The following is an 11,267-nucleotide window of genomic DNA, read 5'->3' as shown; positions in this document are numbered from 1 at the left end:
TAATAAGTGTATATTACCATGGATGTCCAAAATTACCGTCGATTACCATGAATGTCGACTTTGACCGGTAAATGTCTGAAATATTCTCCTTACATTTAGTCAGTGTTGTCAGTAAACTTTTTCAGTTTAATGCAAGGTTTGGTGATGACAGGTTAGGTTATGTTGGGTAAGATTAATTTAGGTTCTTAACTCATTTGACATTTATAGCCAAATTTAACCTAACCTATCATAATCTAACCTAGCGTAAATCAACATAACCTAATTTTAAGTTTTATATACAACAGAAAAAAAAAACTTAGTCAAGGAACATACATATATTGGAATCCTCCCTGCATGTTATCCGCTTATTCTCCCAGCCTAAACGCGCTGGCTGGCCTAACTTGGCATTCTCATTGATAGCCTCTGAGACTCATCTAGCTGATCACATATTAAAAAGTCTTGACACAAATTAGGACGAGCTAGACGTTAAAATATATCAGCCAATCTTCAGCCAATATCAGTCAATATTTCAGCCATATATCCCAGTCTTCGGGTAACCCTCTTGCTTTACACGTTATACCAACTTCTCTTTTCTAATACATCTTTTTTTACATGCTCCTCACCAAAAGCTTGGGATCCTTGAGACTATTCTAAGATTACTTTAGGTTCAGAAGCCTATTTTAGGCAAAATTATATCTTAAATTCTCCCCTAAAGGCAAGTCTAAAATAATATTAAGAATAAATATTATGAACAATACTTATGAAGATGAAATATTCATAAGTATTAAAAAATAAATATAATGAATACTATGATTAATAATAAATACTAAGGTGTGTTAGATGGTCTAACGTAAACTGCCTCACTGATAGGGATTCTTTACAGTATTTGTCTCTCATTAGTAGAAAGATTTAAGTTTTCCTTTTGTTAAATCAGTAAATTGCCCGGTATAGAATATTAATTAGCCAATTACCCACCTTACCAAAAAAAAAAAAAAGTAACCACTTTTTTTACATCAATATTTAAAAATCAATTTCAAATTAACATTATTGAACGTTATTTAAGTTTAAATAACCAAATGATTTTTTTTAAGAAACTACATATCTATTTGAGTCTTAAAAAAGAATTGCGCGATTCTAGTAGTAAAAAGCCTTTTACTTTTGCGCAACAAGACTGGGAAAATCTGAGACTGGAAGTCCCTGCAGCCAGTTTTTGGATTTAGCATTATTTTAATAATTAACCTATAGGTTGTCAAAAAATTGTTAGATCTGGAGTACGGTAGATCAGAAACAGAGATACAACTCCTTGGGTAGGTTCTCATGATAATTATAATTTAATACTTAAAGGATTGGACAGTGATATAAATTGGAAACCTGTTTGTAATTGAAAGCAACTAGGTCCATTTGTAAATCCCACTTACCAACATGTTATAACAGGGGACTTATCAATAATAAAATAAGATGATCTTCAAATTGCAATGAATAAAGGGGCTATTTTCCGTCTTTCTCATCATTTGAAACCATCGAGTATTCTTGATAGCTTGGAAAATGAGTTTGATTTATTTATTGATAAGTGGTGTAAGAAAGAGAATAAAAATAAAGAGATTTTTTAAAGTTGGAAGAATTTAATTATTAGTAGAATACGAAATAAAATATATACTAACTTAAAAAATAGTAACACTAAATCATTATTTTATAATGCTAGGATAAAACAAGCGATTGCTAATCTACAGAATGAATTTGTAATTGTGCCGGTGGATAAAGCTAATAATAATTTTGCCATAACTTGTCAGAAGGTGTATTGTGATGTCTTAACAAGGGAGTTATGCACGACTAATGTTTACGAAAAGGTGAATTTAGAGGATGAAAATTTAATTAAAAAAACTGAAGAAATACTTTAAAAAAAATTTAATATAGGAATTAATGACAATGATAAAAAGTTCCCTTTCCTATATTGGACTGTAAAATTTCACAAGAAATTTACCCCTAGACCACGCAAAAGCCCCTAAACCACGGTTTATTGCTGGAGCAGCTAGATGTCCAACCCGCATTGCTGCTACTGACCTCTTTTTTTAATTTTAAAGGAAATTATAAATAAACTTAAAACCTATTGGTCTGGTATTAAAAAATTTTCGAATTTTAATCCATAGTGGAGTGTTAATAATTTACTGCAGGTGATAGACTCTTTAACAATGGTTTCAGCTAAAAGAATTGAGTCGATTTTGAGACAATGTATACTAATTTATCACTTAATGTAGTGTTAGAAAATTTAGAAATAGTTATCAAGAAATCTTTCCTCTTATCTCGTAAGAGGTTCTTAAAAATAGACACTTATAATAAAAAAGCTAAATGGACGAACTGCTTTAAGACTACAGTTAGCTCGAGATGTTACAGCTTAGATATGATTTTTTATTTATTAGAATTTGTTTTATATAATACTTATATAAGATTTAATGGTAATTTGTACAAGCAAATCGTGGGAATTCCCATGGGGGGAATGCCAGCCCATTTATAGCTGACTTGTTTTTAAGTCAACTCGAATATAAATATATGATGGATAAGGATAATCCAAATAATTTAAAACATCTTTTGTCAAATAACAAGAGCTAAAAGCTCATGTGGCACTTGTGACGAGGTCGGATGAGCCAAGAGCCAAGAGCTAATATAATATGAGCTCTAACAAAATTATAAGAATAAATAGATTGCTTTAAAAAGAAAATCAGTGGCTTAATGCCCGTCGGGATTTAAAATAAGAGCTCTGAGTCACGAGGTCCTTCTAAATATCAGTCCCGTCTAAGTCCCGTCTAAATAGGGCTATATATTTGCATATAATGAGAGGGGGTGGGGTTAGCCTAAGTTACGTTAGATTGGGTTAGGTGTCCACAATTTGATTTCTAAAGTATTATTTTATCACCATGTTCTGCTATTTTTTCATTAAGATTTACCTAGCTTCAATTCTTGGGTGTTTTGCCAATGACCATGAAGTACAAAAATATTTATAAATAAATATTTAATACATTGAAGGCTTAAGTGTCTTTGCTACGGACAGTTACTTGAAATCTCAACATGTTCCTTGGAATAAGACTGTTTCTAAAGATCCTATTCCGATGCATTTCCATGATATTGGCATATTATTTTTCGTTTATTTCTCTTCTGATGACGGTCTTTCCATTGCCCCTCAAATGATACCCCTGACTTCTGTCATTCTCAGCCGCTATCTCGTTTTACATCCATATCCATACTCCCTGTGAATAGGTACATAGTGCAATGCTCTTTGTTAATCGAAGAACGGTTGAAAACGTGATATTTCAATCTCAATCAACCCTATATCTTTAGTGACCAAGTCTCCCTTCAAAACAGATAAGATTCATTTCGTTTGGTTGCAAGTTTTGATGTTTTGAACATCGGGGATAACAAATTTTTCTTCAGTCGTTTTGCAGTTGTTACTTGTGAGACTTGACAGCCCACGTTTAAGTCTTAAGATCTGAGTAAATGAATGTAAATTCCGCTTTAATGTCAAATGGCTTTGCATTTCAGCTGAAGCACAGCTTTATTGAACATAACTGAAATTTAAATATGTAGCTTGATTATTTGATAGAAGGTTATTATCAAATATTTAAAGTCAGAAGATTTTAAATCCAAAAAGCATTTTTCAACTGAAAGTGTAGGTGAGTTTTCGACTGTATTGGAAAATGGTTCAGCTAAGTCAAGTAAAAGTCAAAGAATGATAATCCATAGTTTTAAAAATAATTTCAAGAACTTGAGAAATGGTCTCGGCCATATTGGGATGTTAGGCCTATATGAAGCCCTAGGCTATATACGAGTAATTTGATTTGTTGGGTAAAATTCTAGTTAATTGACTTCTTGCTATCCTGGAAAGGGTTTAGGTTAGGAAAATGAAACATTCAGGGATGGGTCTACAGGCTAAAGTATGTCCCGGGAAGGTATTTTGAAGTACCTACCTCCGCTCCTTCTCCCTCTAGAGGGCCCTGAACTTGATTACCTTTTAAAATATGTGTGTTATAAAAGTGAAACCTTGCAAAATAGATCGGTAAAATTCTAGTTAATTGACTTCTTGCTATCTCAGAAAGGGTTTAGGTTAGGAAAATGAAACTTTCAGGGATGGGTCTACAGGCTAAAGAATGTCCCGGTTAAGGTATTTTGAAGCAACTACCTCCAAAACCTTCTCCCTCTAGAGGGCCCTGACCTTTGATGACCTTTAAAAATATGTGCGTTATAAAAGTGAAACCTTGCAAAATAGATCTTCTGCTTAATTGAAGTACAACTAAATTGTTTTCAGCTTCATAACTTTGCTCAATTCAGTTTTATAAGGTCTTAAAGATATGCAAATACATTCCTAAATTTTGAAAAAAAAACATTGATATGGCTCAGAATTCTACTCAAATAACAGGAATTACATTTTCAGAACTAGAGGCAGACAAAAAGCAACTAGTAACTGAAAATTAAGGTAAAATGTTGTTTTGTCAAAATTTCAATAGGTCATGTAACCTGTCATGTAGGCAAATTTCAGGGCCCTCTAAGGTAAAATGTTGTTTTGTCAAAATTTCAATAGGTATAGATGTGTCATGTAGGCAAATTTCAGGGCCCTCTAAGGTAAAATGTTGTTTTGTCAAAATTTCAATAGGTATAGATGTGTCATATAGGCAAATTTCAGGGCCCTCTAGAGGGAGAAGGAGTGGAGGTGGGTACTTCGAAATACCTTACCGGGACATACTTTAGCCTGTAGACCCATCCCTGACAGTTTCATTTTCCTAACCTAAGCTCTTTCCGAGATAGTAAGAAGTCAATTAACTAGAATTTTACCAAAACATTACCTATAGAGCGAAGCGTATTAGTCCATGAGCCCCGCGGGCAGCGGGGCGAGGTCTGCATTCTATATATATATTCAACAAAGAGTGATAAAATAAAATAAAAATTCAAACGAGGTTTAATAAATGAATAGAGAATGCAGACCTCGCCCCGCTACCCGCGGGGCTCATGGACTAATATGCTTCGCTCTATAGGTAATGTTACCTGTAAGCAAGCCCACTTTACGCATTTTTAGTTTGCCACATGGAGGAGGAGGGGTAACCAGAAATGGATGCGATTCTCTAATAATGACAAAGAAACAATAAGCGATCATCAGAATCTTGCTACATGCAATAGTAGCCTACGCACTTTAGAGCACTTGGAACAAAAGTAAACATTTACGAACAAAAATTTTGCATAGGATTTCTAGCAAATTCCCCCAGTGTAAAAATTCCCCTGATAAGCTCATCATCTGGAAATTTCTCTTCCCTTGGGAAATTTTCTGTGAAAAAAACTCCAGCAGAAAATTTGTCCATCCTCCCACCCAATAATGTATGCGTACTTCCGAATAACAAGTACTATGAGTAAACAGTGGACAAATTTTTTAACTTTGACTTATCCCCTGGGGCTGTGGAGGGGGGGGGTCATGTTTTATCCAAAGGCATATTTATTTGGCCTTTCAACTATGATTAACTGAATGGCTATCTCAAAATTTTGACTGGATGATTTTGGGGAAAAGGGGTGGGGAGGGGTCTAGTTGCCCTCTAATCTTTTTGGTCCCTTAAAAAGGACACTAGAGCTTTAATTTCCGTTCAAATGAGCCCTTTCTTGATATTTTAGGACTACTGGATTGATGCGATCACCCCTAAAACAACAAACAAATAAACATATCCGTGATCTTCATACAAAATATAAAATTCCAAATATGATAATGATTTTCATTAAGATTCTTTGACTTTTAGGGGGGGTCCCCTTTTTGGAAAATCAGGCAAATTTTCTCAGGCTCGTAGCTTTTGATATGTGACACTAAAATTAATGAATCTTATTGTATTTCATATCAAAATGAGAAGGCCATTCCATTGATGTATCAGAATTTCTTTTTTTTTTAGTTTGGGTTACTATTTAACCGAGTGGCTTCTGACTTACAGTTCGTTACAACTTGTTTGATCAAATACTTATGAAAGCGAAATTTCTTTTTACGGTAATTCCATGATGCTCATTTATGAAACCTATATATTTGGAATGAGCATAATAAGCCGATTCTTTTGATGTATCTATCGGTTTTAAATTTCGGTTTTTTAGAGTTTCGGTTACTATTGAGCCGCGTCGCTCCTTACATACAGTTCGTTAACAAAACTGTTTGATTACCAATCGACGTTTAAAAAGATTTTTTTAGTTGTCAAATTTCAATACTTCAAATGAAATGGAACAAAAAAGCTTGTTTTAAAAAATAAAAAATGAAATGTCTCGGTTGTTACTATTCTAAGAAATTGATTGTTTTATGGCACTTAGAATTTACCAAGTGATATATAGTGATCGCAATTTCTGTCGGTCCCGGTTTCGCTAGTTTGGGCACTTCCAGATAAGCTAGGACGATGAAATTTGGCTGGCATCTAAAGGACCAGACCCTATTAAATTAGAAACAGTCGTTTCCCCGATTCGACCTTCGGGGGGTGGGGGGGGGGGGGGGGGTGATGGTTAATTCGGAAAAATTAGAAAAAATGAGGTATATTTACTCACGAATGGGTGATCAGATCTAGTGAAATATTATATTTAGAAGGATATCGTGTCTCAGAGCTTTTGTTTTAAATCCTGACCGTATCTGGGTGACATTGGGGGGAGTTAGAGGGGGAAACCTGAAATCTTGGAAAACACCTAGAGTGGAGTTCATTCGGAAAAATTAGAAAAATGAGGTATTTTTTACTTACGAACGAGTAATCGGATCTTAATGAAATTTGATATTTAGAGCGAATTCGTAACTACGACCTTTCATTTTAAATCCCGAACGGATAAATCCCAAGCATGGAATGCGGCAGGCTTCTATTTATGGATTCTCATTGTCCCTTGTGTTCTAACCACAGACAGTACTGGGTCCTGGCGGCTTCGTCCGCGTACCCAATCATGGCATGTGGCACGCTTCTATGTATGGATTCTCATTGTCCCTTGTGTTCTAACCACAGACTGTGCTGGGTCCCGGTGGCTTTGCCACCGGTCCCCAGCATGGCACGCGACAGGCTACTATATATCGATTCTCATATTCCCTTGTGTTCTGGGTCCCGGCAACGCTGTATCATTTTTGGATCGAACTGATGACGTAAATAGGTTTGGTTTTCTTTTTTATATATATATATATATATAAAACATATATATATATATATATATATATATATATATATATATATATATATATATATATATATATATATATATATATATATATATATATATATATATATATATATATACAAAGGTATTCTCATTGTCCCTTGTGTTCTAACCGTCGACAGTGCTGTGTCCCGGCGGCTTCGCCACCGGGCCCAAGCATGGAATGCGGCATGCTTCTATATATGGATAGTCATTGTCCCTTGTGTTCTAACCACAGACAGTGCTGGGTCCCGGTGGCTTTGCCACCGGCACCCAGCATGGCACGCGACAAGCTACTATATATGGATTCTCATATTCCCTTGTGTTCTAACCACAGACAGTGCTGGGTCCTGGCGGCTTCGTCCGCGTACCCAATCATGGCATGAGGCATGCTTCTATATATGGATAGTCATTGTCCCTTGTGTTCTAACCACAGACAGTGCTGGGTCCCGGTGGCTTTGCCACCGGCACCCAGCATGGCACGCGACAAGCTACTATATATGGATTCTCATATTCCCTTGTGTTCTGGGTCCCGGCAACGCTGTATCATTTTTGGATCGAACTGATGACGTAAATAGGTTTGGTTTTCTGTTTTAACGTTTTCGAATTGCTTTAATCCATTGTCAAAATATATTGAAATATTTATGCAATCACCAGTTTTTTACATTTTAAGTAATTTAATAAAATTTAAAAAGAGCCTCAATTTTTTGAGCTTATGTAACGGTAATATATATATATATATATATATATATATATATATATATATATATATTTATATATATATATATATATATATATATATATATATATATATATATATATATATATATATATATATATATATATATATATATATATATATATATATATATATATATATATATATATATATATATATATATATATATATATATATATATATATATATATATATATATATATATATATATATATATATATATATATATATATATATATACAGAAGACAGATCACGGGTGCGTGTTTATTTGTTTGTTTGTTTTTTTTCTTTTTTTTCCAAGGGGTAATCATATCGACCAAATGGTCCTAGAATGTCGCAAGAGGGCTCATTCTAATGAAAATGAAAAGTTCTAGTGCCCTTTCTAAGTGACCAAAATTGGAGAGAACCTAGGCCCCCTCCCACGCTCATTTTTTCCCCAAAGTCAACGGATTAAAATTTTGAGGTTATTGGGAAATGTACAGACGTTTTCAGGGGGATTTTTTTTGGTTTGGGATCTTTTCTTGGAGGAATATGTCATGAGGTAAGAGAAATTCAATGAAAAGGACGCAGGATTTTCTAGCATTACTATAAAAATAAACATGAAAAAGTTTTTCCAATTGAAAATAAGGAGTAGCGTTAAAACTTAAAGCGAACCGAGATTATTACGCATATGAGTGGTTCTAAAAATACTTTAGCATAAAGAGCGAGGTATTTGGGAGGAGATAAATACCTCTCTCTTCATGCTAAGGTATTTTAAGTAATTTTAACTATATATTCTATGGTCTTTCTGATTCAGGGGTCAATCTTAAAAAATTGGGACAAAGCTTAGGATTTAGTGTAACGAGCGTGGTATTAACGAGGGGACGAACCCCCTCATATACATAATAAAATATAATTATATAAAAGTTTGTTCCGTAAGTTAATTCTTAAGCTAGGTATATTTTTTACTAATAAAAACGTTCGTTAAAAATTAAAAGTTCTAGTTGCTTTTTAAATAACCGAAAAATTGGAGGGCAACTAGGCCTCCTTCCGCACCTCTTATTTCTCAAAATCATCTGATCAGAACTAAGAGAAAGCCATTTGGCCAAAAACGAATTAAAATGTAAATTTCATTTAATAATTTATGTGTGGAGAGCCAAAATCAAACATGCATTAATTCAACAACGTTCAGAAATTTAATAAAAAAACTTGTTTTTTTTTAAACTGAAAGTAAGGAGGGACATTAAAACTTAAAACGAATAGAAATTACTCTGTGTATGAAAGGGGCTGTTCCCTTCTCAACGCCCCGCTCTTTACGCCACAGTTTTTACTGTTTAATAAAGTAGAATTCAGAGAAAGAGTCAAACTTTGTACATTTTCTAATTTTCTCAGGCATGTACCTTTTGATGCGTAATGCTAAACTTAATGAATGTTACATATTTAAAATCGAAATATTAAGCTGATTCTTTTGATATTCATGCGCAGTCTATAATTTTTGGACTTTTTTTTTTACAAATGGCTATCTGAAAAATTCTATAAGATGTACTTCGGGAAAATGCGACGTGTGGTAGGGGTAGCCGTCTTCAATGGCCAAGGGTCAAAGTACTCGTGGTAGGTAATTAGTACAATCAAACTTGCGTAATTTCAAAAACAGCCCCTCCTCCAAAAGCTATCCAATTTATGGGAAAGTTTTTATCAATGCCTGGGTACCCAACTTCCTCTAAACTGTACTTTCAAGCTTCTAACTGCAAAAATACAAATTTCGTAATTTTTGCGAGCAAAGGGTGTGTACTTGTTTTTGTTTGTTTTGTTTTTCCTCACAATCATCCTTCCAAGACATTAAAAAAATTAGATAATTAGATAATTGTCGATGTTGGGAAGTCTGAAAGGGATTTTTAAGCCTCCTGTCAAAACTTGTCATTTCCGTGTATCATTGACTACTCTAATTGAAGGCTAAGACCGTAGAAAAATGGCCTTTACCCATTTTCACAGCACTTATACTTTTATAGCAAAGTTCTAAAAATTGTTGAATATTCGGAGATAAATCAAGTTTTACATCCTCGCTTCCGATGTTCACCAGCAAAGTATAACCCAAAGGGAACAAGTAATATGAACGATATCATTTCACCCTATTGCAAGTTTTGATGACCTTTCGATAAACGACTTACTTTAGTTTGAATATCAGAATTATTGCATTCTATTATGGACTAAGGCAGGGTGTGAGAAAATTATTGTTAGTTGAGTTGGAGGTGTCGGACGGAGCACGTACATTTACCTCTGAGTGAGTTAATTTGTTTTTACTGAAGAGGAGTTTATAGGGGTCTTACTAAGTATAGGCACGTTCTTAGGGATCTAGTTGGGAGGGGGTTCATACTCGCCATGGGAAGTGTTGCAAAGGCAACGTATTCTGTTCGTTTATGAGTGAATATGATCAAAATTAATAGCAATTCTTTAGTCAGAAGGGAGCAAATGAAAATGTGTACACAATCGATAGGCATTGATGGCTTTCTTGACATCAAGCAAATACTTTCACTATCAGAAACAAAAAGTTGAGATAAATGAGTTTGAAAATAAATTATATCTAAAACCGTAGTTATTGTCTTTTGATTTCATGCAACCTAGAAGTAAATTTGTAGTTCACAACATAAATTAGCCAGGATGCGAGGAAGAAAGTGGAAATATCACTTGGGAAAAATATTTAATAATTTATATAAATGACCTAGAAATAACGTGAACATACCACACAGTGCCTTTTTTATGCTTTGAATATAATAATCTCTTTTGGTGTATATTTGGTGTATTTGGGAATTTGAAAATGATAATTTTTGGACGCTTATCAAAGATAAGTTTTTCTATATTTTTTGGGTAAGCTATTAAAAAGGGTTAAAACTTTAGTTTCAGACTTAAGTTTTTATTACAAATTTGTTATGTTAAAATTACATAATCCACCAACATTAATCTTTCAAGATAAAGCTGAACGCTCTTCCATTTTTCAATCATCACTTCTGGGGAAAACCACATTTTGAGCCCTTAAATTGGTGACCAAAAGTTTATAAGCGTGTTATTAAATAAAAATGGGTAGTGAGAAAAAATCCCGTTTGGTAAAAAGAAAAAATATCCTTTTTGTAGCTGATTCAGGAATAATAACTATTTATATAACCTTTAGTCTTAATAGTATTTTGTTATCTTGACAACAGATGTGCAAGAATTTTTAAAAAGAAGCTAGAAATCGATAAAAATGACGTCAGTTTTACTGACTGTCAGTTTTTACTGATATATATATATATATATATATATATATATATATATATATATATATATATATATATATATATATATATATATATATATATATATATATATATATATATATATATATATTACCGTTACACAAGCTCA

At 33.5% G+C, this 11,267-nt stretch overlaps 1 protein-coding gene across 3 annotated transcripts in view; it reads left to right on the top strand.

Moving 5' to 3' along the window:
* Positions 1-11,267, top strand: part of LOC136029849 (uncharacterized) — a 72,880-nt gene that overhangs the window by 1,847 nt on the left and 59,766 nt on the right. Inside the window, exon 1 of one of the 3 annotated variants that reach the window (XM_065708302.1) lies at positions 9,736-10,149. The exons of the other annotated variants lie outside the window; for them this stretch is intronic. The gene's annotated coding sequence lies outside the window, so the exon portion shown is untranslated. Of the gene's footprint in view, positions 1-9,735; positions 10,150-11,267 lie in introns of those variants that run through there. 3 annotated transcript variants of the gene reach the window in all.

The sequence above is a fragment of the Artemia franciscana genome, chromosome 8 (genome assembly GCF_032884065.1).
Source record: "Artemia franciscana chromosome 8, ASM3288406v1, whole genome shotgun sequence".
In the NCBI taxonomy this organism is placed as follows: domain Eukaryota; kingdom Metazoa; phylum Arthropoda; class Branchiopoda; order Anostraca; family Artemiidae; genus Artemia; species Artemia franciscana.
This window is presented reverse-complemented; position numbering and strand designations above follow the sequence as displayed.